We start from the raw sequence: 27,808 nt of genomic DNA on the forward strand, positions 1-27,808 counted from the left end.
CATTCACATTGTGGTCCAGCCACCACCTGTATCCAGGGGTAAAACATTTTATCATCTCGAAGAAAATCCTGGCCCCATTAATCAGTCACTCCCTCTAGCCGCTTCCCTGAGCCCCTGGCAGCCACCAGTTTGCCTTCTGTCTCTATACATTTACCTATGGTGGCTTTTTCACATAAATGGAATCATGTAATGTATGGTCTTTTGTGTGTTTCATTTAGCAAAATGCTTTTAAGGTTCATCCATTTGGTAGTATGTTTTTGTAGCTGAGTAATATTCTATTGTATATACCACATTTTGTTTACCCATTCATTTGTTGAAGGATATTTTAGTTGTTCTTGCCTTTTGGCTATGATGAATAATGTTGCTGTGAACATTTGTGGGAAATTGGGTCTTTTTCACCATTGTAGTTTCAGTATAGAAGGCTTGCAATGCATATTTATTAAGTACTTGGGTGGATGTTCAAAATGGTTGTGAGAAGAATATGCCAATGTAAACAGATTTTAAGCCATAAGCTTAAAGATTCCTGTTATCTCATCCCCAACTCCAAGGAGAAGAGCTCACCCTGTGCAGGTCTTGACAAATGTTATGGGTGTTGCCAGTGATGACAATGGGCAATACTAATGAAGAGGAAACTGAGAATGATGCTCACGCTAGAACTGGCTCTGGTAGTGGCCTTGGGTTTCATGGAATCATAGAGGAGCTCATGACGGCAAGACAGGCTGACTTAAAGATAGGTGGCCTGTGTTTCAGATGTTCCTCCATTCCTGCATAAATCCAGAAAAAGAAAACAAGAGCTCTAAGATTTTAAGAGCACTTCTAACTTGCCCCCCACCTGCCCCAAGGAGCAGTGGGACTGCCAACCAGAGAGCGGAGCTGTGACGTGCTGGGTCACTGCGGTGACAGAGACAGGCCAGCTGGGAGACGACGGGCAGCGGGCTGGCTCTTCTGAGGAAGGAAAGCCATCTGACCTGGAGCCAGAGAGAAGCTGTGAGCAGAACAGAGACAGGCCCTGGGAAAAGAGCGACACAGTTGAATATCCAAGAAAAATCACACTGTGGAAAGAGAAACCGGTCATACATTGACCTTTTCAATGCCACCTGAAGAGCTTGTCAGTAACTACTTTTAAGGTGTTTATACAACTTAATATATGTTAAATTTGGGTGCCCATACAACTTCAACCATGAAACTTTGGAAATAATGGATTGTGAGAGATAAGAACTTGGGCTTAAAAAATTTTTTTACTAAGGTGAAATTCACATAACTTAAAATTAATCATTTTAGAGTATTCTAAATTTTGAAGTATAATGAATAGCACAGTTTTTATTAGAGTGCCACCTTCCAGGTGTATGATAGAGAGAGCTTGAAATAACCAATGATCCCACATCCACTCATTCATTCAACATTCAAGGGGTACTGACTATGTGCAAGGCACTCCACAGTAACACAAGGCGACTAAGAGGAACTCACAGTCAGTGGGGAGATACGTTTTGGTCCAAAAGCCTGAATAGGAATTTACCAGGATGGGCATGGGCTGGGGAGGGGACTGCATAGGACTGAAAATTGAACTTTGAGGAAGATAGAAAGATACAGCACAGGGACAAGGTTTTTCGAAGTTCAGATAATGCACTTGCTAATTTTTAAATATTTGGGATGATCTATAATTGAGCAATATTTGACCAGAGTGAATCTAGGATAAAATATCTTTTTTACTTGTAATTGACTAAATAATAGTTGTCTGCAATGTTCAAAAAGGAATTAGAGTGATTTACAGTAAAACTTCCTTATTATAAGGAATGTAAATGTAAGCCTTAATGTAAAAAAAGCCCCATTATCTAAAGTAGCAGAAGCGGCTGGCAGTCTACCGCGGCCCTTGCTATTCCTTCAGGCAGCCGTTTCCCAACTGCCACGGCTATGGCTCTGCCTGAGGGCTTTCTCGGGCGGGCTCAGTCGGCTCCAAATGCTGGGAGGCAATGCCCCAGCGGCTTTTGGCCAATGACAGAGAAAAGTTGGAGAATAGATACCCCAATTTCCTCAGGTGAGACAACTCTGAGATGCCTTCTATACCATCTCCTGGAGGCCCCCAGCAGGATTCAGCCGCAGCTGCCCACGAGTGTCTTGCTCACCAATGCACTCTGTACTGGCTTCCTTCCCTTCTTTCTCACTTCTCCACTTACTTACCAGTGCTTCCTGGAATCACCTCAGCATTAAACTATTTGCATTCAAATCTTTGTCTCAGGGTCTGTAACAGGAGGAACCTAACTACCAGGGGTTGAACTGTGTCTCCCAAAATGATACAATGAAGTTTCTTCATCAATGCATTTGACCTGATTTGGAAATAGGATCTTTGCAAATGAAATTAAGTTAGGATGAGGTCATCCTGGATTAGGGGTGACTCAATCCAGTATGACTGGTATCCTTATAAGAAGAGAAGAAGGGACCCAAACACAGGGAAAATGCTATGTGAAGACAGAGGCAGAGATTGGGGTGTGCATCTGTAAGCCAAGGAACAGCAAGGATTGCCAGCAGTCATCAGAAGCTATGAGACATGCACGGAAAAGATTCTCCGTTAGAATCTCTCCAAGGAACCAGTCTTGTGAACACCTGGAGTTTGGACATCTGGCCTAAAGAACTGTAAGAGAATAAATTCCTATTCCTTTATCACATTCAGTTTGTGATCTTTTGCTACAGCTTCCCTAGGAAACGAATACACCAACCTACACTACACAAAACACAGGTGTTTCAATCTGCTGATTTTTCCAAGAGTCTAGGGCTCTTCGGCCATACGTTTCTGAGTCTCTTATTGCAGGGGTCCACCATGTTCCTGCGCTGGGACCAGGCTGATGACGGGAAAATCAGGCAGAAAGGAATGGAAGGTGGAGGCAAAGGGACCCTGTAGGAGTCCACCTGGTGACTGCAGCCAATGAAAAAAATCATGTGACAGATTTTATAAACAGAAAGGACTGGAAATACCTGACACTTCTGTAACATTTACAGATCTTTCCTATATACATTCACAAAACCCTACATTCACATGAAATGGAGCAGGTACAGCTTTTAAAATGTTAAGGTATATTGTTTGCCATCTTTAGATGGATCACGGCACTAATTAAATACTGGCACAGGACTCTGTATAACTTTAAACTTGCCTATGTCAAATTACACATTTCAAATCTCTTGGCTGTATCTATTTCTATTCCACTCCTTAAAAAGAAAGAAAGAGAAACGTACATACACAATCATTGAGCTCTCTTGAATATTATCTTAATCCTTTATCAAAACCCAATTCTAGTTTTCAAACCTGCAAATGCTTTTGTCTTCTTTTATCCCCCATTATTGAACTAGTGACCTCTTCCCTAACTTCTCCATCAGTCCTTGTCTATAAAAAATAAGACTACTTTTAAGTGGTTTGACCTTGGAAGATGGAGGAAGGACAGAGGAAAATAAGTATAGCCTGACAGAGACACTGCAAACCCACTCCGGAGGCTGGGGGGACACTTCGTATGTCCTTGGTACCTTTGAGGTTCCCTCCTGGCCTTTCATCTGCTAGGCCAGAGGCAGCAGATAGGCGCCCAAAGCAGAGCCCAGCGTGGGCCTGTGGCCACACCAATGTGAAAGTTTCTTTTAAGGATTTGATCCTGTCAGTCCGCAGACAAGGGTTGCCATGGCAACTCTCTGGGGCATTTCAGCTAGACAGAGACATTCCAACAAGCGGAGATGGTTGATTAAGAAAATCCATCTTGACAAATAGTCGGCCTTTTAATTTGAGAAAGAGTCAGGAACTCTGCCTGCAGCTCCGAGTGACCCTTTGAGCAGGAGAATGCAAGCCATCATAGTAATCTGCACTGCCTGTAATCAGACTCCGGGAGAGCAGGGTCTGGGAGCCCTTTCAGAAAGATCTCTCCCTAAGAAAGAGCCCCAGCTAACTAGCACTCCCACAAGTGCTGGGAAGAGCAGAAGTCAATGATGTTGATTCCTCCCAGAAAGGGAAACCAGCGCTTTGTTTCTCTCTCACTTACTCATTCATCTTCCCTCGCCCTCCTAGAATCTCCCTGCATTTCAGGGTCCTTTTCCTCTCAGGCAGTATGCCACATGGGATCTGGGATTCATTTGCACAAGGCGTTCAGTCCCAGATGAGTGACTTGTTGCTTAACCTTTCTGGGCCATAATTTCCTTTTCTGTTAAATGGACATTGTGTGGCAGAGGATACTTATAGCCAGTAAATGGAATGACATCTGTAAATGGTTTAGCACATAAGGAGCACAGAGCCAGCCAATAAACAGTGGTTCATTCCCCTCGTAACTTCTCTTAGCCTTTGTAGTCTCTGTGTAAAGAAGAGCGACTATAAATTGGAGATAAATACGCCATCCCTCTAGCTCTGTGGATGTTGGGCTAAAGTAAAAGTTTGATGACGGTTACTGCTCCATTGGAGGGCAGACTCTCACAGGTGAAGGACCAACATCCCAAGAGAGCTGGAACGGGTTGAGCAGAAATACCAGTCCGCAAAACATGACAGTTTCTGGTGAATCCGAACTGCTAGGGGGACAGGTAGAAGGGGGTGTGAGAGCATCCCCTAATAGCACAACCACCTGAATGGCCTCAATGCCACTGAAGTGTACACTTAAAAATGCTTAACATGGTAAATTTCATGTTATGTGTATTTTACCACAAAATTTATAAGTATCACAAGTGATTTCCAGAGAATTTGATTCCAGATGGAAAAAAAATGCAATTAATGCATTACTAAACTAAGAAACAAATCCATTTAGGTTTTTTGTTAATAACAGTGGCAGCCTCAACCTGAGATAATTCTGCAAAGAAAAAAGGTGCTATTAATTTCGATAAGACAGTGGGGGAATGGAAAGTCATTAAATACCAAAGGTCACCAACATCTTTTCAGCTCCCCTTGAATGGGATCCTAGGCACACACACCACTGGCAATTCTCTAGGCCACCTTGAAAGCCTGGGTTTGGTTATCTCTCTAAATGTCTTCCTCTTTTACCCTTGGAGGTAAATTAATCCTCATGAAATTGCAAAGTCATTAAACAAGAGTGTCTCTGATGTAGCTGGTTTTGCAGGGGCTGGAAAACGATCGAGGGCTTATGGCTTCTTCTGCTACCCAGGCACGCACTGCAAGCAACACAGCTCCTCTCCAAAGAAGGCCGCTTCTCACCTGCCGGGTAGGCTCAGTGAGGCGCTAGGAACCTTTCTGCTGCAAAGGTGGCTCGAAGGGTGGTTGTATTAAATTACCACTTAAAATGGCAAGTGCCGTAAATTATTTAATGAAATCTTCCACTGCAGGGTTTGGGCTTTGTTTTCTTCAAACTGAAAATGAACAAAAAAGTGATTTCAGTGCAGCTCCACTGATGTTTTTCAAGCCTGTGGAGTTTCATCCCCAGCTCTGCCCCAAGAAAAAAAGCATGTCAGTCATGGAGTATGGAGTTCAGGAGCTGAAAGGAGGAAGAGCTTTCTAGGGGAGTTCTGGATCCAAGCCGTGGGGACTGGCACTGGCAGTCACGAAGCGGCTTCCGCTGTTCTGGGGGTGAATGAGGCCAGGGGCGCGAGGCCACTGATGGTGCAGGAAGGGACAGCGAGCACCCACCCCGTGGGGCAAGGACAAGCCCACCCCCAGCCCTTCCCACCCCCCACTCCCTGAACAGCTCCCTGGAAGAGCAAGGAAAGAGCATTTCTCTAGGTCCTGTATATAACGAGCACTTTTTGTGCCTTACCCTTCTGAGCCCTCTCTTCCACTGCAGGTACAACTCTGCCCAAGAGGAAAATGGCTCAGAGCAAGTAAACAGCTTATAGAAGTTAACCTGGATGGTGACACGTGGTTCTACCAAACCCGAGCGCCATTCAGCACACTTGGAGGAGGACATGCAACACAGGGCAGAAGAGGTTTTCAGTTCATGGGGAGCACAGGGGACTGGAAAGCAGCCAGGAAATGCAGGGCTGTGAACAACCCAGCAAGGATCCAGCCGAGGCAAGTTCTAGGGCCTTTGGGTGGTCGGCTGAGCCTTACTGCCCGTGTTGAGTAATTAATGGTGAGCCACTGAGGACGTATAAGGAAGGGACTGCCCATGCCAGATCTTTAGGAGGTTCCTCCAGCCATGATCTGGGGGAAGACCCCAGTGGAAGGGCCTCAGGAGAGTGTCAGTGGTCTGGACTTTGTTTTCTGAAAAGCTATACATTCTCCCTTTTTGCACCCATCCTGTCATAGTGATGAGGAAATATTCAGAAAGTTCTCAAATCCCTCTCCCTCTTGGCAAGTGTGGTGGGAAGCCAAGAAAGCCAAGGAAACAAAGTTTCTGTTAAGGCTTCAGGAATGTAGAGGAATCACAGGTGCTTGGGTGCTTGGGTTTGAAAGTGTAACAGTCTATCCCCCCACCACCTGGACTCGGTGGTATGGAACAGTTTGTTGATCATAGTCGCGGAAGCCCATTAGTTTGTAATACGGTATCCAGGTAACCTTTATAGAAATGGATTAAAATATAACTAGCATCCTGAATACACCTATAGTGACCTAATATCTCCCACTGCAGTGGTTCCTGGGTGCTGACTCCCCCATAGCTTTGTAGTAAATGTATAAAAGGCATGGCCCCGCTGTACTCGGGGCTCAGACCTTTGGAGATCACTCCCCTCTGCTCCCGCCTGCGTAAAATAAACCTCCACCCTCCAAGACCTGCGAGTGCCGCTTGGTTCTTCTGTCAGTGATCCAGGCCAGGTTTTCCAGTTTTCTGTAACAATAGGAGGAGGCAGCAGGGTGAGCTGGTCATGAGCTCTAAAGAGTTCTGCTTCTTCGAAAGTCTGTGGTTTGGGGCAAGTTATGTTCCCTGTCTGAGCTTATTTCCTCTTCTATAAAATGGCACAATAATGCGCAATGCACCTCACAGGGTTATCATGAAAGACATAGGAGAAAAAACTCATTTAACACTTGGCATAGTGTTGTGTATCCATAAATGACGGTCATTAGCACTATTAGGAACGGACAGCAGCACTTTGCTCCTTCGATACACCTTGGTGAGCAGGTCTGACCAGAATCAAAACTGTGAAGTAGGAGAAATCAGTCTCTGGTCTCCTCCCGCCTCTCTCCCATCCCCTCAAGCTCCGAAAACTCACTTGGTGACAAAGCCTGGCCTGAAGTCCAGGGAGCCCTTGGCTCTGTTCTGGGTGGCTCCCTTACTGAGACCCAGGCTGGGAACACAGCCTCTGCGCATTTCTTGCTGCTGGGAGGAGAGGAAGAGCACTCTGGGGTCACTCCCAGGGCAGTTAACCCTCAGCCCAGCAGGGAAGGGCACCCTTCCACCTACACAACTCCCTGGCCAGCACTGGTCACAATGCCCCAGCCCAGTCATGCGGGCCAGGAAGGAAAATCTTCCCATGGGCCCAGAACTTTACAGGATTCAGTGTGTAGCACTGGTACCTACCACAATAATGTACTGTGGTTAGGAATTTTCAAATCTGCCTCTCTCACCAAACTGCAGGCTCCTTGAAGCAACAGGCTGTGCATTACTCCCTCGGTAGCCCCAAAGCCTAGCCATCTCCCAGTTCCTGAAGGTGCCTGATGAATGAATAGAGGAATGTCCCTTCTCTCATCTTTCCTCCCTCTTGGACATTGTTTTGAATGAAGGGGAATTGTGTTCCTTGGCTGCAAGTAGCCATCTTAGTTCTTATGAGAGAAGTTTGTGGGGGGCTATTTAAGATGGAGTCCAGGACCTGCCGCAGCGGCCGCTCAAGGTACTGACTGCCATCTGAACATGCCAACCCTGCCCCATGCCAGCAGTCTGCACCAAGGTCAGAACAGAGTTTCTCTGCAAATATCTGTCTGAGCAGCCAGTTCAAGTGGCTGAACTTCCACCATTTGGCGTAGTCTGGGGGAGTTATGGAGTGAGCCTCCTTAATGCTCCCCTGCCTGTGGGTAAACTGACTCATTAAAACTTTCAGAGGGGAAAGGTTGAGCAAATCGTCTCCAGCGAGCAGGCACCCATCTAGAGTGAGAGGCTCTGTGAGACTGCAAGAAGCCGATGATGGAAGAGTCTGAGCACGGTACAGGGGTCCTGGGCTGCCAAGGCCCTGGCACCCAGAAGGACGGGCGCCTGGGGAGTCGGTGCAGGGAGGCAGGACATGGCAGGAGGGAGGCAGAAAGCACTATGCAGAAGTCATGAGTCCCGGAGTGAACTGTGCCCCCTCGCAGCGATGTCAGCGCAATATGGGCCAAGGCTGTGTGCTGATAGGGCAGAGAAGCACAGCCGGAAGATTCGGATCCCTGGGAGGAGCACGCCAGCTGGGAAAACTGGTCCGGCTTCGGAAGCCGACAGGCTTGGGCTCAAATTCCAGTTCCAGCACATTCCTTGCTCTGTGACCCTGGGTTTGTTCTTTATCTTCTCCGACCCTTAGTTCTTCCATCAGATGGGATCAACCACATCTCATCAGGCTGATGTGGAGATTTAGGAGACAATAGATGAAAGGTAGTAAGGAACTGAGCTTACTGTTACATGGCAGGTAAACAGTGCTCAATAAATGTGAGCATCTTTTCATCTTTTCTCCTGCTCCAGTTTCCTCTGAGCGTACCTACACACACACACACACACACACACACACAAACACAAATTCCTGTATTTATAAAAGTACCATTCTTACCTTAGAAGTCTTTAAACTAGTGTTTTCAACTTTTTAAAATCACAACCCACAGTCAGAAATACATTTGAACAAAGCCACTTGTGGCCTGGTGGGGGGAATAGCTGCAAGCACTGAACTCCACCTCATCAGTTAGAAGAAGCAGGAATCACAAGCCCAACATCTCTCCCCTGTGGGTTCGGAGAAACTCCTCTGCAGGCTGCCAAGGACATGAAAGAGAAGGTTCATAGCAGCACTGGGTGTGGACACCTGATCTGGGACCATCCCTTGTCCACCAGCCCTGGGGCTGTACGTACATCATGTGACAGTCACAGGAAGGAAGCAGTGAACATGAATGAGCTACAGCTACACACATTAACAGGAATAAATCTCATGAATGTAAGACCGAGTGGCAGAAGCAAATGCTGGAAGAACTGTTACAAAGAGCTCAAATGCGGGCCAAACGAAACGATTTTCCTGATGTATGCGTGGGTGGTGAAACCAGAAAGACAGCAAGGGTAGTGGTTGCCCCTGGGGGGTAGGGAGGGGGTCGAGGTGAACAGAGTCATACATATGGCTCCAAGGTACCAGCTCTGCCCAGTTCTCAACTGGAACGGTGGGAATTCAGATTTTAAAATACATAAATTGTATATATGCTGCTGGGAGTTTAATATATTTCACAATAAAAATAAAGGTTCAAAAATAAACATGAATATATTTCATATGCACTCCAGTACACACATTTATATATTTATGTGCATGTATACATGCAACAAAAATTTCACAAAGTAACAAATCTTTATTACATGAGGTGTGCTTTCATTTGTTTATTCTATTCAGTTTGGTTTAACTCTTATTTTTTAATGCTAGCTGTAAACCACCAAACTGATTTCAGAGCCCCCTGGTGGAACAGGCCCTACAGTTTTAAGAACACTGGCTTGGACCAGTAATACCAATAGTCCACAAGCACAGTGGGGCAAAGACAGGCCCTGTTCTTGGAAGGGATTTACTGCTTCTGATCAGCCATTTGCATTTCAGTGGCGGAGCTTCTCTGGGAAACCCGCAGAAGAAGTGGCTGCTGGTCATCACGCGGCGGGATCAGGCGCCCTCCTCACCCGACTCGCACGGCCCAGGGGGAAGGAAGAGAAGTGCAACAGTCTGGCGGCTGTATTTCTGGGCTGGAATAACAGTGTTTCCAAGAGACAGTCTAAAGTGTATCATCAGGAAATTAGCACTGGAAACTATTTACTGACGCAGCGGATAAGAACTGCGGCAGGCTCGCCTGAAGGACGAGGAACGCTGAGAAGGAAATGGAGTCCAGCAAAGCATCCCACGGCAGAGCGCTTTGTGCAGGTGCCGTCGGGCGGTGGTGGGCAAATTACGTGGGGGGAGTGTCATGTGGACAAAAGGGATGCTCACTGGCCAGATAACAGAGCAGCAATAGGAACAGTCAATAGGCAAGCAGCGATCACTGCTTTAGCGTCTAAATTAGACCGCTCCTCTCCAGGGCTTCAGCCTTAGCACTGCTTTTAAGGTTGAACGTGTCTCTGGGCCAAACAAGCCAGCTCCCGTGACTCAGAACCAGGCGAACCACACATTTGCTCTAGGGAGACTGGGCGCCTGCTTGGATGGCATCACCCGTTTCAGGATCCTTGGAGTAAACACTTTGCTGTCCTCTGGATTTCCTTTCAAGGTCAGCAAATAGTGACACCCTCTCAGGCTCCAGAACCCAGGCCAGCCAGAGTGGGAGCCTGCAGGATGCTGTACCCAAGAACCCCAGCCCATCTAGCAAAACCCCACCTGGGCTATTTCGGGTGGCCTCTGCCTTGGGCGTGGCTGCTGGTGAGTACATTGGGACACTGTTGAAAAGCTAAGAGGATGCAGCAGCCAGGAGAGGGCAGAGTTAGCTGCTGCCCTGTTCCCTTGACGCACCACAGGAAAGCAGAGTGCAGATCCTGATAACCACCTGGCTCATACACACAGGGTCAGCACCTCCGACCTGAGCTGCCAGGAGGCAAGGAGATCATCTGGGCTCCAGCTGGTCTCTGCACTGATGCCAGGGCGGCCAGAGTCCCATCTAATTATAGGGGTAGGTTGCCCTAAGACAAGGGCAGGGATGAGAGAATATGAGAAGGAAGAAAAGACAGAACTCTCCTGCCCTTCTATTTTCTTGAAAATCACTGAAAACTTGTGGCCAGAATAATAAAACTTAGGTTCCCAGGTCCCTTTCATTCCAGTCTTTCTCTTCTTAAGTAGGAGAGAAAAATGTTCTGGAACATTATCGGCATTCTATAAATCCTTTATCATTTTACGTGCAGAGGAGCCCACCCCCATGTGCATCCAGACTTTTCATGCCAAGGGCCTTCCTTTTACATCAGGGTCCATAGCAATGCACACAGTGAGGGACTGTCTGTCCTCTGAAAGAGTCCAGAGGAAGGATCTGCTGAGATGACATGAAAGGTGCTCCTTCCTCACGGAATGCCGTGAGTGCTTCTTTGTGTTGTGGATAGGAGGCTGCAATACTGCGGCTGTGTGTGTGCGTGTGTGCACGTGTGCGCACATGTATTTGTCCACAAATTGAAGAGACAGAACAAGCTTCTGAGAAAGTCCAGGAGGGAATGGAAACACAGTCTGTTAAGCAGATGTTGACACTATCACCTTGCAGGGAGTGGGTTTTAACTCATGGGGCCCTCTCCCTGATAGCTGGGCTCTTGGCTTTTAGCCCTGTCTCTGGATCCATAATGCCTGCTTCTGACCTACTTTATTTGGAGGACCTATATATATATATATATATATATATATATATATATATATATATATATATTAGGTAGCCCCTTAAAGGAAAATCGAGGTTTGAGAAAATAAACTTGCCACAAAAGCTTTATGAAACAAAGACCATATTTTGCAGTAACTATGCACTTCTTGATAATAACAGAAATTAAACTTTTGTGGGTTTTTCCTATCCTACTTGTAAATGCATCCAGAGGGTAATAAGGCATGAGCACATCCAATAACTCTGGTAATTGAATAATAAATGAGCATCGAGTCAGGACAGATTGTGTTAGGGAGGGAGGCCGACAGGCTACAACACCACCTCCCCGAGTGGCACACAGGCAGGTTGAGACAGATCAAGGAGGAAATATTAGGACAACCCTCTATAGACTTCCTGACCTTGACGTTTGTCCAGGACGTGCAGCTGCGAACAAGTCCCTAAATGCACACCTAGCACACCCCCCCAACCTTGCTCTTGCCAATGAGCCTGCTGAAATGTGGTTGTTTCGGCAAGGGCTGAAGGCAGCCACTGGCAGCTGCAGGGCAATTGCCTGGAGGGCTTGCACCATCACAAAATTGGATGGATCCTGACTTGAGCATCAATCAGCTTCTTCTCTGGGGGGAAAAAGGAGAGGCGCGTGGTGGGGGCCGGAAATGAGGTTATTGAGTTGGAAGAATTAACATAGTGGAAGGACATGAGGAGCTCCACAAAGTGTATGAATTCATTGCCATATATGACTCGCTTCCCGAAACATTTTTTCCCTTTACGATTCTTGGCAGATTTGGCCCAGTGATTTGGGGCTTGTATGAGGCTCCACTTAAATCCGAGGTGAGAGTGGAGCTTCTTGCCTGGAGGAAGACTACAGGCAATGCGTGAGCAGGGAAGGAGTGGCTGGCGCAGGTGGGGAAATGCGGGGAGGGCGGCAGCTCAAGGAGGGGCACTGCCTAATTATGGGGGGCATTCCTCCCCACAAGCTCCCACCATAGAGGCCCTGCCACCTTTAATCGAGACACTCAGAGCTTGCCTCTGGCCATTCTTTTTTTGGACGCTGGAAAGGGAAAGGGGCATGGGGTCAGCAAACTGTTGTACATTCTATTAATGTTAACAGCATATCCTTTAAGGTAGAGACAGAGCACAGGAAGTCATTAGAAATGGAAGATATAATCTCTGTTTCAGTGTACAAGGTGAAACAAACCATAAGGAGCAGTTCTGTGGTTCTAACAGTTCTCTGTATTCATTTTACACAGCATAGTACTCTGTGCACAGAGCCTTTGGTAAAGGTGTTGGCTGATAATTAGAGGAGGAGGAAGAAAATGAGGAAGAGGAGGAGATGATGATGATGCCATGGAATGGTTTGGTGCAATCTTTTCTGTGAAAAGGATGGATTAAATTATCTGTACTATTCCTTGTAATCTATAAAAAAGCACTTTACTCTCAAGTCCAAAAATTTTGTAAATAGGAGTATTGTACCTCTCAGGGTTGCGTATGCATTAGTTGGATAATAAATACCTCCAGACTGATTTTACAAATCCATTTAATAGATTGTAAATGGAAAGACTAAACCTGTGCCACCATCAGACAGCTCGTTAATAGAAGAGTGCAAAGAGAAATGGACTAGGCCGAGTCCTGGACAGAGAACAGGTCCCTGAATAATGAGACCTTTGGTTCAGTGCTAGGTTCACCTTCTCTGCTAGGAGGGGAACAGTTAGAAAGCACCAAGGCAGTGAGGTCAGGGATATCAGAGCCAACCCTTTCCTTGAGAAGGGAGAATCATACATCCATCAAACCATTAGGAGATTGAAAAATCAGCTTTTGTTTTTCTTAAAGAGCTCCAGCTTCTTGTTCTGTCAGTGGAAGTGAGTAAATTTTGAGTGCCTGCTATTCATCCCTTCATTCATTTAATGATTTTTCTTACTGAACATCTGCTAGATACTGTACATGATCAATGCCAAGCCCATTTAGGAACAGCCAGTGTCCTCAGAGCTTTAGTAAGAGTCTAAGTATATTACTACAACACCAGGCAGGATAAAGTAAATGCCTTGAGAGAGATGCGGATGTAGGCTAGTAGGTGATATGAACTGGTACGGATACAGCAAGAGAAGAATCTACCACCTCCACTCTTGCATGAGAATAGGGAAAAGGAAGAGGCCCATCAGAAAGCTGACCACCTGGCCTCCTGAAGCTGATCTGACCTTGCAGATATGTGGGCAGTACATTGGCCTTCCTACCCCCAACCTCCCTCTACCCCATCCAGACTCACTATTTATTGCCTCATGAAGAACCAAAGTACCTCTTGGCCTTCAGCTTTGTGTTTCAGGATCTAGAAGCCCAAGACTCCTTCAAGAAGTCTTCACAATTGTGCAGTCAGAAGATTAAATCTCTGATTATAGGTCAGCAGTCCAAAAGGAGAGCAAGGTAACATGATTATATGATGACATTTTTGCAGTGTCCAGTCTGAAAAATGCTGACTGCTTTCTGGGTTATCTACACTCTGAGCAGTCAGGGTGAAATGTTTGGCATTATCAAAAATAGAATCATTTCAAGCCCAAGCCTGCCATTACGTACACTAAAAATATAGGTATGCCTTATTTCATTACACTTCACTTTATTGTTCTTCACAGATAATTGCGTTTTTACAAATTGAAGGTTTGTGGCAATCCTGCATCAAGCAGGTCTACTGGCACCGTTTTTCCAACAGCATTTGCTCATTTTGTGTTTCTGTTCACATTTTGATAATACTCTCAATATTTCAAAAAATTTTATTATTATTATATTTGTTATGATGATTTGTGCTCAGTGATCTTTGATGTAGTATTGTAATTGTTTTGAGGTGCTGTGAACTATGGCTATATAAGACAGCAAACTTAATTGATAAATATTGTGTGTACTCTGACTGCTCTACAACAGGCCATTTCCCCAACTCTCTCCTTTTCCTTAGGCCTCCCTAGCACCTGAGACACAACAATATTGAAATTAGACCAATTAAGAACCCTGCAATGAGAATATCATTGTGAAAAGAAGAGTCATATGTCTCTCACTTTAAATCAAAAGCTAAAAATGTTAAGCTTTAGTGAGGAAGACATGTCCAAAACCAAGACAGGCCAAAAACTAGGCCTCTTGCACCAGTTAGTCAAGTTGTGAGTGCAAAGGAAAAGTTCTGGAGGAAATTAAAAGTGCTACCCAGTGAATGCACAAATGATAAGAAAGTGAAACAGCCTGATTGCTGATATGGAGGAAGTTGTAGTGGTCTGATTAGAAGATCAAACCAGCTACAACATTCCGTTAAACCAAAGCCTAATCCAGAGTAAGGTCCTAACTCTAATTCTGTGAGGGTTGAGAGAGATGAGGAAACTGCAGAAGAAAAGGTCGGAGCTAGCAGGGGTTGGTTCTTGAGTTTAAGGAAAGAAGCCATCTCCATAACATAAAAGTTCAAGGTGAAGCAGCAAGTGCTGATGTAGAAGCTGCAAGTTATGGAGAATATCTAGCTAACATAATTAATGAAGGTGGCTACACTAAGCAACAGATTCTCAGTGTAGATGAAACAGACTTCTATTGGAAGATGCTATGTAGGCATTTCATAGCTAGAGAGGAAAAGTCAATAAAACTTCAAAGGGCAGGCTGACTCTCTTGTCAAGCACTAATGTAGCTGGAGGCTTAAGTTGAAGCCAGTGCTCTTTTACCATTCTGACAATCCTAGGACCCTTAAGGATTAGGCTAAATCTGCTCTGCTTGTGCTCTATAAATGTCACAACAAAGCCTGGATGACAGCATATCTGTTTACACCATCCTTTACTGAAAATTGTAAGCCTGCTGTTGAGACCTACTGCTCAGAAAAAGATTCGTTTCAAAATATTCCTGCTCACTGACAAAGCACCTGGTCACCCAAGATCTCTGATGGAGATGTACAATGAGGTGAATGTTGTTTTCATGCCTGCTAATACAATACCCATTCTTCAGCCCATGAATCAAGGAGTAATTTTGTCTTTCAAGTCTATTGAAGGAATAGACTTAAAGGCTTTAGCTGCCATAGACTGTGATTCCTCTGATGGATCTGGACAAAGTAAATTGAAAACCTGGAAAGGATTCACCATTCTAGATGCCATTAAGAACATTCATAATCTATGGGAAGAGGTCAAAATATCAACATGAACAGCAGTTTGGAAGAAGCTGATTCCAACCGTCATGGATGATTTGGAGGGTCTCAAGACTTCAGTGGAGGAAGTAGGGGCAGATGTGGGGGAAATAGCAAGGGAACTAGACTTAGAAGTACAGCCTGAAGATGTGAGTGAATGGCTGCATCTCATGATAGAACTTGAATGGATAGGAGTTACTTCTTATGGATGAGCAAAGAAAGTGGTTTCTTCAGATAGAATCTACTCCTGGTGAAGGTGCTGTGAAGATTGTTGAAATGACAACAAAAGATGCAGAATATTACATACATTTAGTTGATAAAGCAGTGGTGGGGTTTGAGAGGACTGGCTCCAACTTTGGAAGAAGTTCTGCTGTGAATAAAGTGTTACCCAACAGCATTGCTACAGAGAAATTATTTATGAATGGAAGAGTCAGTTGATATGGCAATCTTCATTGTTGCCAGCAACCACCACCGTGATCAGTTGACAATCAGCACTGAGGCAAGACCCTCCACCAGCAAAAAGATTATGATTCACTGAAAGCTCTGACAATGGTTAGCATTTTTTAGGAATAAAACATTTTTATGTAAGGTGTGCACATTGCTTTTTTAGACATTCTTCCACACTTAACAGACTACAGTATAATGTAAAATAACTTTTGTATACACTGTGAAACCAAAAAAACGTCATCTGACTTGCTTTATGTGGTATTTGCTTTATTGTGGTGGTCCGGAATCAAACCCTCAATATATCCAAGGTATGTCTGGGTCAGATCTTAGGATCTGCCAAGAGGAAGAAAAATATCAACCTTCCGTATGGGAATATACACCCACCTGTCAAGATTTCTTAGTGTTACCTTTGTATTTCTGATTTTTGGTTTCTGCCATTAACCCCAGAACTTTCTTGATAATTTGTGATAATAAACCCCAAAGAATTACAATCTTTATGATAATATAGATGCCAGGGCCTCTTATGGAATTAAATGGCTGCTTTACTTTGCAATAATTCATGATCTAGACTCTAGAAAGAGCTATCCAGTGTTAGTATCTGCTAGGCTTTCCTTTCTCTTTTTTTTTCACAGGAGAGATAAAGTCAATCTGAGAGGTTACCATCAACATTGTTGTTGAAATGCCAGTGGAGGGTGAGAAATGACAAAAATAATGCTGAAAACTATTTTCCTCCCCAGCTGTCCTGATGGGCCTTAAGAATACACAGCACTCACACTTCGGCGGGTGGGGAGTGGCAGACCATAGGGCAATAAATAATATCTAAGAAAGGCCTTTCCCCTTTTTTTTCAATTATTCAAGTAAGCATATGCTCAATGTTGAAAAATAGAAAATACAGATAAGTAAAAAGAGATAAACCAACCAAGCAAAATTCTACTACCGAGAGAATATCATTGTAAATATTTTGTTGTATATCCATTGCTATTGATTGAATCTTTGTGTCCCTCCCAGCAGATTCATATGTTGAAATCCTAATCCCAATGTGTTGGTATTAGAAGGTGGGGCCTTTGGGAGGTGAGCAGGTTATGAAGGTAGAGCCTTCAGGATGGGATTAGTGCCCTTGAAAACGGGCCTTGGCATCTCCCTCTGACCGTCTGCCATGCTGAGGACCTAGTGAAAAGACTGTCATCTATAAATCAGGGAGTGGGTCCTCACAAGACACCAAATGTGCCCATGTCTTGATCCTGGACTTCCCAGCCTCCGGAACTATGAGAAATAAATATCTGTTGTTTATAAGCCAATTTGTCTATGGTATCCTATTATAGCAGCCCAAACAGACTAGTATACCCATCAACATTGTTTCATATATTTGTGTGTGTTTATTTTTTAATGGAATTAATCTGTATTTAATATTAATGACCTAATTTTCCTTTTAATATATCATGAATATGGACAGCTACATTCAAAAGAATGAAACTGGATTATTGTTTAACCCCATACACAAAAGTAAACTCAAAATGGATCAAAGACTTGAATGTAAGTCATGAAATCATAAAACTCTTAGAAGACAACATAGGCAAAAATCTCCTGAATATAAGCATGAGCAACTTCTTCCTGAATGCATCTCCTCGAGAAAGGGAAACAAAAGCAAAAATGAACTCATGGGACTACATCAAACTAAAAAGTTTCTGTACAGCAAAGGACACCATCAACAAAACAAAAAGGCATCCTACTGTATGGGAGAATATATTTGTAAATGACATACCTGACAAGGAGTTAACATCCAAAATATATAAAGAACTTACACACTTCAACACCCAAAAAGCAAATAACCCGATTAACAAATGGGCAGATGATATAAAGAGACAGTTCTCCAAAGAAGAAATTCAGATGGCTAACAGACACATGAAAAGATGCTCCACATCACTAATCATCAGGGACATGCCAATTAAAACCACAATGAGATATCACCTCACACCAGTAAGGATGGTCAGCATCAAAAAGACTAAGAACAACAAATGCTGGTGAGGATGTGGAGAAAGGGGAACCCTCCTACACTGCTGGTGGGGATGTAAACTAGTTCAACCATTGTGGAATGCAATATGGATGTTCCTTAAAAAACTAAAAATAGAAATACCATTTGACCCAGGAATCCCACTCCTTGAAATTTACCCAAAGAATACAACTTCTCAGATTCAAAAAGACATATGCACCCCTATGTTTATTGCAGCACTTTTTACAATAGCCAAGATATGGAAGCAACCTAAGTGTCCATCAGTAAATGAATGGATAAAGAAGAGGTGGTACATATACACAATGGAATACTATTCAGCCATAAGAAAGAAACAAATCCTACCATTTGCAACAACATGGATGGAGCTGGAAGACATTATGCTGAGTGAAATAAGCCAGGTGGAAAAAGACAAATGTCAAATGATTTCCCTCATTTGTGGAGTCTAACAATGAAGCAAAACTGAAGGAACAAAATAGCAGCAGACTCAGAGACTCCAAGAATGAACTAGTGGTTACCAAAGGGGAGCGGTGTGGGAGGGCAGGTGGGGAGGGAGGGAGAAGGGGATTGAGGGGTGTTATGTTTAGTACACATGGTGTGGGGGATCACGGGGAGAACAGTGTAACACAGAGAAGGCACATAGTGGATCTGTGGCATCTTGCTGCACTGATGGACAGTGACTGCATTGGGGTATGGGTGGGGACTTGATAATATGGGTAAATGTAGTAACCACATTGTTTTTTCATGTGAAACCTTCATAAGAGTGTATATCAATCATATCTTAATAAAAAAATATCATGAATACCTTTATATATTTATATGTATATACAAACACATACACATACATGCACATCATCAATTATTATTTTTAATGGCTTAATAATATTCTATTCTTGAGATGGACTGTAATTCATTAATTCCATCCTGCATAACACTGAACATACAGGTTGCTTGCAGCTTTTCACTATTAAAAGAAGACCCTAATGAGTATCCTTGTACATACATTTTGCATACTCGTCTTTTACTTTCTTAGGACAAACCCCTTAGGGTGGAATTGCTAGGTACAGACACATTTTGAGGCATTTGCTATATATTTCTAATTTGTACTTCAGGATATTGCACTGATTTACACTTTTAGCAACAATGTCTAAGAGAACCTCTTTCCCTAGGCCCACGAGAAGTACCTTTTAGAATCCTGTGTATTATCTTGCCCTTGGTACTCCCAACCAGGACATGCTCCTGTCCTGACAGCAGCTTACAGAAAGAGCTCAGTGCCATTCGTGTGCAAAAAAGAAAGAAAGAAGGGCAAGCAGCCACAAATGGGAGATGTGCTGTCAAGACATGGTGAAATTTTGCTCAAGAGAAAGAAAGAGAAAAGCACGGTGTCAGCCTCTGAGATATGTGGCGCTTTCCTCTCCTTCCTTCCTTTGTTTTAAAAGCAGCAATACTTTCTGTTTATATCGCATCACTCTACTGAAAAAGTTAGATTACCTCAGTGTGGTTCTGGCTTTCAATGCTTGTCCAGATTCAAGGACAATTGATACTTGTGCACTTTTACATAGGTGACTGCAGCAGATTCTCCCCACTACCTTATTTGGCCCTGATATGATTGCCCGCTTCACTATAGATCCAGGCATTAGCCTAAATGGCTGTGTTGTGTTGAACCTCTGGTCCCCTGTCTAATGCCCCCTTTAAATATTTTCCTCTTCCACTTAATATTTAAGACATTGTAATAAACACATCTTAACTCCGGGGTCTGTGGTAGAAACTGCCTTTTTAACATATTCCCTGCTATTGACTTTTGTTCTGCTTTGATTTTCTCGTAAGGAAAGGTGCAGCATGACTGAAGAAGAGCTGGAATCTGGTCCCAGCTGTTTCACAGATGCCATGACATCAGTGCATTAATGGAGCCCTGTTCGCTGTGTGAGCAACTCTTTGGGGTCATGAGCGCTGACCTGTTGGGGGGCACTGATGGCTGGGGAGCGCTCTGAAGGCCCTATGATGGTTAATCTTATCTGTCAACTTGGCTAGGCCATGGTGCTCAGCTATTTAGTATTTAGTCAAACATCACTCTAGATATTTCTGTGAAAGTATTTATTCAATGAGTCTAACATTTAAAATAGCAGACTTTGAGTAAAAGCAAATTATATTCCCTAAAGTGGGATGGCCTCATCCAGTCAGTTGAAGGTCTTAATAGAAAAAACTGATCTCCACTGAAGAAGAGAAAATCCTGCCTGCTGACTGTCTGCAGACTCGGACCGCAGCGTCGACTCTTTCCCGGGCCTCCAGTCTGCTGGCCCGCCTTGCGGGTTGTGAACTTGCCGGCCTCCACGGTTGTGTGAGCCAGTTCTTTGAAATAATTCCGCCTCTCCTTTTCTCTTTCTCTCTCTCTGCTGTTTCGGTTGGTTCTGTTCCTCTGAAGAGCCCTGACACGGCCCGCCGCCCGCTGCGACAGAGCTCCCTGGACGGGGCTTCTACCTTCTCTGACGTCACTTCCAAATCCAAGCGGAAGAAAGTGAACGCCATGCCTTCCCACTTTTCAGAGAGATCCTCAAACAAGAATGATCATGACAGCAACGTCCAGGTGCCGGGCCAAATCCGCAGCCCAGTGCTAGGTGGGAGGTCGGCCTTAGTGTCGGCACAGACAGAAGAGGAGGCTAAGGCCTGGGGAGGTCGGGCTGCCTGCCTTCACTGTGTGAATGTGGCTCCGGCGACATGGAATGAGCGGCTCTAAGCGGCAGGCCTGGGGTCTAGATGCAGTTCACCCGACCTGCCTGACTCCCGAGTTCAGGATTTTGACTTCTGTGCCATCCTGCCTTGCCACAAAAGTGGTTTGGCATTTGAAAAAATATTCAGTCCCAACTGAGAATGAGCAGAGCTCTACGTTCTCTTTACTTCTGAGCAGGTGAAAACTAATCAAGACTGTTTCAGGTTCTGAACACAAGAAAGGAAGTTGAGGTGGGGAAGACTTCCTGGCCAGAATGCCAAAGCTCTCAGTTTCTCCAGTTGAAGAATGCATGATTTAGACGCCCACGATCTCCCACTGATTGTTCGCTTACCTCTGTCTTCATCTGCAGCTCTGAACCTTTTTCAGGCCCACCGAGTGGAGAGCTGGGCTCCTGCCTGTTCAAATGGCCCCTGGTTCAGCTCTTCCTGGCCCCCAGAATCCATAGGGGGCTGTCTTCTAGCTGGCGGCCTGTCAGCTGCTCTGCCCCTTGGCTGAAAATCCCCCAGATTTGCTGTTCCCTTTCCTGCCTCACTGCTACTCCGTCCTCTTCCTTTGCAGGTGAAAAGATCTGGAGGCAGGAGCCAAGAGGGGGCAAAGAGGAGGTGGAGGACCAGTGCGGCTCCTTGATTCTCCTTCCCTCTCGGGTCCAGACACAGTAGAAACGTAAGAAGCATCTTTCAGCCATGTGAATAGACGCTGTAGTAACTGTCGCAAGAAATCATCAGTGTCAGTTAAACACTCACGGGGACGGAGCTGTAAGAAGGCCCTGGCTACCTCTGTCTGGAGTCAGGGAAGGGAAAATGATATAATGCCAGGCTCTGGACTCCTGTTTCGTTCTGGGCAGATTATACTATGAAAAACACCATTTGCCTTTCATTGATGACACTTTAAAGTGTTATAGAAGTGTGAAAACATTAGATATTTTACAGTATACTTTCCTATTTTCCTAGGAAAAATATACAGAATCATTCTGCCTCTTTATTTTACTGTTTTTCCCTTCCCCCAACCCTCCACAATGCCAGAAGCAGCTGCTGTTGCCTTGGCAACATTACAGAATAAACTTGTTGCTTTTGGACCATCTGTACCCAACCTGGGCTGTGTTGAGGCTGTTTTTCCTTCTCCTGCTTGTCAGCTTCCAAAAGGTAGACTTCGTAATTCGGATGCTGACCTTCCTGAGCGCCAGCAGAGCTTCTCATACCCTCGCAAAGGTAGAAGGGCTGATTCATTCCTTTGGACTTGGGTCTTTCTCATGGGACCCTTAGTAAACTACACATGCTGGTTGCTAGGGAGACAGGACCCACAGACACCTTACAATCCAGGGGGATTTGTCAGTGTTCTTGTGTAGAAAACAGAATCTCAATGGATGGAAGCATAGGGTCACTATTTGAAAAAACAGTGTTTTAAAACTACATGCTTTCTTTTCCTACTTAGATATATTTATGTGTCTAAAAATATAGGCATATTTTTATTAATTTATCTATTTTTCCTTATTCCAAAAGGGATATAATATAGTGATTATAAAAATAAGATTTGTATCTTAGAACAGGTTTAGAAAATATGAAACAAGATTTAAAAATTACCAATAATCCTGCTACCCATAGACATTGTTGCTGTTTTTGTACATTTTTTCCTTGTACTATATGTTTTTTCAAAAACTAAGATGGATTTATTTTATAAATACAATTTTATATCCTGATTTTTAAAAATTTAATATACCTTGGGCATTTTTGTGTGTTATAAAAATTATTTAAAACATGATTTTTCTCTCTTCTCTACTCCTTCCCTCTCTCTCTGCAATTTGTATTTGTTATTTGTTCAAGAAACTGGTCAAATTTCCCACAGTTTCCTACAACCTGGATTTTGCTAGTTGGATCCCCATGTTGTCATTTATCATGTTCCTCTGTCCACTGTATTTCCTAAAAAGTGATAGCTAACATTAGAACTTCAGTCCAACTCACGTTTGTCATGTTGGCAAGAATGCTTTGTAAGCAGGACGGTGGACTGCCCAGGAGGCTCAGGACACCAGGCTGCCTTCCTGTGGGGTCAGCAATCACTGAGGGTCATGGCTCAGATCCATTATTTCATTAGGAATTTCAAAAAGTTGATATTCTCATTTTACCATTATTTCTTCATTTGTTGACTGGAGTACTTCTACAAAGAAATTTTCTTCATTGACTAATTTTACTGAGATATAGTGCATAGAAGAAAGATAAAATAAATGCCTAACTTATTCTTTTTATTTGCCAGTTAGCAAAATAATGAATTAAGTGTCATGCATGAGCCAAGGGGAACTAATTTGTTTTTCTAGTATCATTACAAATGCATGGATTTAAACATATTTGTGGTTTTAATGTATTTTAATTTTTGATGTGTTTTAATCCATTGTTGTTGTTATTCTCAGTCATGTTCCAGTTGTCCCATTTTCAGCCAGTGGGAACCTCCTCACATTGCTTTCTGAATCCTTGAGAAGACCCTAGCTTTTGTTTTTTTTTAATTGCATCCTTACTTTCTGGTGTGATGAAATGTTCCAGGCTTATCTTAAACATTTTCTGGCTCCAGATCTAGAACAAGCCATTTCTTTAAAGAGATCTAGTTTGTTTGTTTTTAAGTGGAAAAATTTATATGGAAACCATAATCTGAGTTTTAAGGTACTCATTTTTCAAGGTCTTTTCCATGGACAGAACTATGGGACTTTGCTTTTACTCTTTCCCCTTTCCTCCTCTAGCTGCTCCTTAACATAAAATATGCCATCACAATTACTAACACTTGAATTCAGGACTATAGTATTTTTCTTAAGCCTCGTCAAACTTATACCTGTGACTCCTTTCTCTTACCCCAGTAACACCAACACAATTACTCATTTGCTTCAACACACACACATCAAGTTACCCTAAAACTTAATGGTTCACAGCAACAATAAACACTGATTATATCACAGTTTCTACGGATCAGCACATCAGAACCAGCTTAGCTGCACAGTTCTGGGTCAGAGTATCTCATCAGAATCCAGAGGAAATATTAGTCAGGGCTGCAGTCACCTGAAGGTATGACTGAGGTGGGAGATCTGCTTCAAAGGGAGCCCTGCCTGCATGGCTACCAAGGTGATGCTGGATGTTACAGAAGACTTCAGTTGCTCTCAAAGGGCTGCTGGAGGGTCCTTGAGAGCATGATTTCTGGCTTCCTCCAAAGTAAATTATTCAAAAGAGCAAGGTGAAAATGGCCATGCTTTTGATGATCTAGCCTCAAAAATCACACATTGGCATGTCTATCACATTCCATTATTAAAAGTGAATCATTATGTCTGGCTCATATTCAAAGGGAGGATAATTAGTCTGCACCCATTGAAAAGTGAATGTCAAAGAATTTGCAGGCATAGTTCTTTCTGCTCTCTGGTTGCAACTTATTAATATTGCAAATGTAAAATACACTCACCTCTTCTAAAGACTTCCCAAAGGTCTCATTATTTTACAGCATCAGCTTAAAGTCCAGGATCTTGTTCTTGTTACCTAAATCAGGTGCAGGTGTGGAAGAGATTCCTCAGGTATCCTAGAGGTATCCTAGAGTATAGCTTCTTGAGGACAGTCCCTCATAATCTGAGACCCATCATATAAGCAGTAGTTATTTGTCTCAAGCACACACACACACACACACACACACACACACACACTTTACTTTACATATAATTGTTGGACAAGCATAGGATAACTGCTATTGGTCTCCACCAATTCAAAATAGAGGAAAACAGGAGACACATGGGAGCCTCAGACCCATGGCAAAATCCACTTGGGCAAATGCTGGAAGTTCCTTAACTAAGACTCAAGGCCTGAAAATGAGTCTCCATTGCTCTCAGCTCCAGCCTCTGAGCTCTTGTTTCTACCCTCTAGGTCATTATTTCTTCTTCATGAAAAGTAGCCCATATTTTCTGCTGAAGAGTTTCCTCAGTTTGTGTTCTGTTTTTAGAAGTTTCAGGATCCAAAGTTTCTTAGCATTTTATACTGATTCTGCCCCCTTTTAATCTAAGCTTGTGGTATTTCTGCCAATTTATTTCTCTTAAAAATTTCATGGATTTCCTATAATTCTTGTTACAGCCCAATCAGAAAAAAAACACATTCACAAATTTCCAAAATAAGTTCTTGACCTGTGCTTCTGCTAATAGGCCCTTTAGGCTCTCATTAATACTCTCAGGTTCTGTCCACTGCCCATTTCCAAAGCCACTTCTAAATTTTAGGGTTTTGTTATGGTAGGGCCCTACTCCTGGTACAAAAACTCTCTTATCTATTGCTACATGGCAAGTTATCCTAAAACTTATGGCTTAAATCAACACTAAACATTTATTATGTCAGTTTCTGTAGTTTAGGAAATTGAGAGCTGTTTAGCTAGGTAGTTCTGGTAGGGAGTTTCTCTAAAGTTGCACCAAAGAATTTGGCCAGGGTTGCAGCTTTCTGAAGGCTTGATCAAGGCTGATGGATCTGCTTTCAAGGTATCTCATTTACATGATGGGCAAGTTAGTACTGGCTGTTGGCAGGATATACTTAATTTCTTTCCATTCGGGCCTCTGAATGGAAAGAGGGCTAATGAAATGTCCTCATGGAACAAAGCTTGGCCCCAGACCAAGCAATCCAAGAGAACAACAGAGAAACTGCAATTATTTTAATAATCTAGTTTCAGAAGTCACAAGTCATCATTTCCCTACTTTTCATTGGAAGCAAGTCACTAAGGCTGGTTCCAGTTCAAGAAGAGGGGATTAGGCTATCCTTTTTGAAGATGGTGTTATATTTTTTAACCACTATAAAATCTACCACCAACAATATAACTACTAAAAGTAGTTAAATTTTTTTCAACTTCTTTTTGTCCTTAGAGTGTATTTTACTAATGATTGATAGTCATATTACCATGTTCCAAAGTCACTTAAAATGGCCCTTTCTGTGTGCATACACCACCAACTTGAAAAACAATTGACTTTTGGGAACTTTTTTTATTTTTGTTTTATAATTTTGTAAAATAATATCAAGGTTTGGTGGTCAAACTATAGAAGAAATTATATTCAGAGAAGTCTACCTTCATTCTGTCCCTGCCACCCTCTTCCCTTCTCTTCCCTATAAGTAATTTTTTTTTATTTAGTCTTCTATTTTTTAAACATAAATAACAAATAAATACATATCCCCCATTCTAAGATAAATATTTGCCTGTTATGTACACACAGGACAGGAAAAGCAAATTTCCTTCTACCCTTCTCAGTTCCTGGTTGATAATACCTCCTGTAATAAAAGAGAGCTTAACAGGAGAGAAAAACATTTAATTTGATTTCCTATGTATGGGGCCCCAAAGATATGAGACCCAAAGAATTAACCAAAGTAGGCAGGTTTTATACATTTTAGACAAAGAAACAATAAATTTTTGAAGAATTGGCAAGACAAAGAAGTTTGGGCTTACTATAGTAAATTAATGAAGAAGTAGCAAGGTTTGTTTACACAGCCTTCTCAGCCCTGAATTCCCTATACCTGACAGTAAGGATGCAGGGAGAGTATTCTTCTCATGGGGAATTTATTTTCTGCTTTCAGGGGAACAGAGGAGGGTCAGAATGTCCTTCTCACATCAACAGTTTCTTAAGTAACTTTAATTCAAAATAATATGCCGGAGTGGCACATTTTAGGGCGGCCTGCCTTAAACCCAATCAAACCCCATCACACATGATTCTTCACATTTTTTTTAATCTACCAACATAACCTGAACTCATTCCATAGCAGTATTTAGAGATAATTGTCATTTCTTTCTATGGTTAATAGTCACCATTATATAGAGGTATACTGTTTATTCAACCAGTTCCCCCTAGAGGGGTAATGTGGAGGTTTCGAAGCTGTTACTATTACAAACAGTGCTCAAAGAATAGCTTTATGCATATGTCCTCCTAATCTTTTTCCAGAAACATATTTTTATGGCTATAATTTATTCCATGTTGTGGTTAGATGTACCTTACATTATTTATGTCTACTTCTATTGTGGACATGTATGTTCTTTCTATGTTTTGTCTCTTTCTAGTACTGTGAGTGATACAACAATGAACATCATGTACTTAAATTTTTGTTGACATTTCTCTTTATATTGTAAGAACAGATTCCTAGAAATTTCATTAGTAGGTCAAAGTTTATGAACACTATTAGACAGTTGATATATATCAAATTGCTTTCAAAGAAAGGGTACAACAAGTTTACAATCTCAGAGGCAGTAAACGTAATTCAATATCTGGCACTGGAGAAATCTGAGTTCAAATCCTACCTTTACCATTTACTAATTGAGTGACCCTAGATCAGTTAATTTTCCTAAGCCACAGCTCCCTTGTCTGGACAACAGAAAAATAATATTCATCTCATGGGGTTATTGTGAAGAGAAAAATAACATATTTGACTACAGATGAGCTCCTAGGTCAAATATTTTGTGTAGTGCCTGACGTATAACGATCATTTACATGTTTGTTGTTATTTTTTTCACCAGCAGATGAGAATGTCAGTCTCAAGGAAGAGTCATTGGCACTGGATGTTATTGTTTAAAGACAAAAGGTGCTAATTTAACCTGTTAAAGAGCTATTTGTTTTAATTTGCATTTCTTTGATTTCTAGTTCTAGTGAACATTTTTCATTTATTTATTAATCTTTTTATTTCTTCTTCTATGCACTCTGTTTATATCCTTTGTCTATTTTTTCTATATTATTTTAGTTATTTGAAATGCATATACAGGAGTTCTCTATTAGGAATGCAAATCTTTGGTTGACACAATTGCTGCAAATGTACCCCTGCATAGTTTGGGGTTATATTTCGTTGCAGTTGTTCGATTTATTTTGACATACAGAGTTCAACATTCCATGCAACAAGTAGTTCTCTTTGTGATAACTTCAATAGACTCTTTAAAATCCTTGTGAAGTACTTCACTATTTCAAAACTCAATTATGTGTTCATCCATATGTTATTTTAGTATTATTTGGGGTATATATCTTACATACAGAAAAGTGTACTGATCATAAGTTCACAGCCTGAATAATTTCCACAAAATGGATGTATTCATTGTATTTGTTTGCTAGGACTGCCTTAACAAAGTGCCACAAACTAAATG

General features: G+C 42.7%; 1 pseudogene; it reads left to right on the forward strand.

Annotated features, from left to right (window-relative positions):
• Positions 1–14,413: 14,413 nt before the first annotated feature.
• On the forward strand, positions 14,414–16,003 carry LOC118914645 (tigger transposable element-derived protein 1-like; annotated as a pseudogene).
• The last annotated feature ends 11,805 nt before the right edge of the window (positions 16,004–27,808 follow it).

Source organism: Manis pentadactyla, chromosome 17 (genome assembly GCF_030020395.1).
Source record: "Manis pentadactyla isolate mManPen7 chromosome 17, mManPen7.hap1, whole genome shotgun sequence".
Classification (NCBI taxonomy): Eukaryota; Metazoa; Chordata; class Mammalia; order Pholidota; family Manidae; genus Manis; species Manis pentadactyla.